Source organism: Tupaia chinensis, unplaced genomic scaffold, assembly GCF_000334495.1.
Source record: "Tupaia chinensis unplaced genomic scaffold, TupChi_1.0 Scaffold144010_1, whole genome shotgun sequence".
Classification (NCBI taxonomy): Eukaryota; Metazoa; Chordata; class Mammalia; order Scandentia; family Tupaiidae; genus Tupaia; species Tupaia belangeri.
In genome coordinates this window covers 1,643,889-1,646,126 of record NW_006203862.1, presented here as the reverse complement: position 1 = coordinate 1,646,126, position 2,238 = coordinate 1,643,889, and the positions used below count along the sequence as shown (strand labels likewise).

General features: G+C 45.3%; 1 pseudogene; it reads right to left on the bottom strand.

Moving 5' to 3' along the window:
- Window positions 1-612: 612 nt before the first annotated feature.
- LOC102479427 (40S ribosomal protein S10 pseudogene) lies at window positions 613-1,178 on the bottom strand (annotated as a pseudogene).
- Between the last annotated feature and the right edge of the window lie 1,060 nt (window positions 1,179-2,238).

Sequence of the window (2,238 nt, the reverse complement as noted above, 5' to 3'; positions counted from 1 at the left end):
GTTCTATCCTATAGGCACAAGAATGCTTATTTCTTCAAGAATTTGCAAACACTATAATTTGCATCACTCAGCATTTGTGAAAACGTGCTGTAGTAACAAATGACCTCCCCCAAATCACAGTGGCATACAGCAGACCTTTCTTTCTTGTTTTACATATGTCAGCTGCAGGGTGATTAAAACTCTGCTCTTTATTACTTTTTTTTTTAAGAGAAATTTTTGCTATAGGGCATGTGCACTCACCGGAGAGGCAAATAGAGAGACAGAGAAACAGAAAGCAAGGAATCACCCCTCAGGGGAATGGCCACTGCAATACCTTTTCCTCCATTCTCCTCTTAGGGCCTTGGGTGCGCATGCACATGTGCCCAGCGTGAAGTTTAAACCACTAGATCCAAGACTCGAACTGTGGTCAGCTACGTTAGGAGTCCAGCAATGTAACCATTATACCTAGGATCCAGACTAAAGATCATCTGTCTAATGTCAGAGGACAAAAGAGAAAATAGAGCCCCAGAATTCTTAACGTTTCTGCTCCAAAGTGGCATGCACCACACTTTCTTACCTTAAGATTGATTTTAGTATGATCCCCTGAAAGAAAGAGGCAGTGAGTAATTGGGACTACAAGTTTATTCAACACAAAATAATCTCCAGCCTTACTGAGGTGGCTGGCCACGTCCATGACCAAATCCGCCTCTAAACTGGAACTCGGTGGCTGACCCGGCCCCAGCCTCGGCTTTCTTGTCTGCACCAGGGGGCACAGCACTCCGTCTGTAGGTGTCTCTGTCAGCTTCTCCTCTTGTGAGTCTTGCAGGTCGCTCGCCCTCCAGACCTTTGGGTCAGGGTCTGCCAGTCTCAGGACGGCTTCAGCGCAGGAAGGCAGGCATGATCTCGGGGGGTAGGTGGAGGTAATCACGCAGGTACTGGATACCCTCATTGGTAAGGTACCAGGAGAAATGTCTCCAGGCAAACTGCTCCTTCACGTAGCCACGAGACTTCAGAGATTGCATGGCCTTCATGACGTGAAGGTTGGGCACATTCTTGTCAGCCAGCTCCGGGTGCTTGGGCATATGGACATTCTTTTTGGCTACCATCACTCCCACCTTAAAAAGGAGTTCATAAATGGCAATCCGGTTCTTCTTGGGCATCAACAGGATCCGGGGCTGAGGCTGGAAAGGAAGGGGCATACGCGGCGCGGCTTCTCTTCCTGTCTCGTATTATAATTATTTTAAGTGTACTTTTCTTTGATTAATATTGAGGTTGAAATGTTCTCACATTTATTGGCCATTCATTTTGCTCCTTTTAAAAAGTGTTCTTGTCCTTTGTCCATTTTCAAGCTGAATGCCTTTTTATTAAGTTGTAAGTTTCTTTGCACATGAAAAATTGCATATATTTCATTCATTCAATTTAGATAACAATGCTTTCCAAAGAGAAAGTTTTGTACATGTGGTAAGTGTGTGTTTTTCTTTATGGTTTTCTATTTCATTTCTTGCATCAGTGTGGTAGAATGTTGCATTCATGGTACCCAATTCATCATGTCTTCCGGGACCCATGTCCTTGTGTGGTCCTCTCCCACATTGACATGGCTGTGGACCTTGCTTTATCTAAAGGGAAATTACCAAGCATTATGTAAGGAGAATCTCAGACCAGCAGTTGGCATTATGGTTAAGATGGCTGGATCTCACAGGGTGGACTGTGTGGTTCAAGCCCTGGGCCAGTGGTTTGAAAAACACACCAGTGTGTGTGTGTGTGTGTGTGTGTGTGTGTGCACGCACACACGCATGCATGCACACGAGCACACAGGCCCAAAATCCTGAGGGGAAAGTGGAGAAAAAATTGTAGCATGGGGGTACTTTCTCTCTGTCTCTCTCTCTGGCAAGCACATGTGCCTTATAGCAAAATTTAAAAGAAGAAGAAACAGCAGCAGAAGTTGAACTAACACACTGAAACTTCTCTTGGCAGTCTCCCTCTGGAACCTGGAGCCAGTAGGGCCAGACTTGTTAAATCTCTATGTAAAAAGATAAAAAAAAGATATGCCTGGCTACCTCTCAGCGTTTCCAGCCATCCTATCTGAGCACCAGACATATGACTGAAACTATGGATATCTTGAATTTCCAGACCTAAGTCTAGTGACCCTTGGCAACACGAACAAAAGTGCTTCCCAGCAGGGGCCTATCCAAATTGCAGAATTGTGAGTACAAAGATGGTAGTTCTTCGGGCCAGTGGCCCCAGAGCATGCTGGTTCAA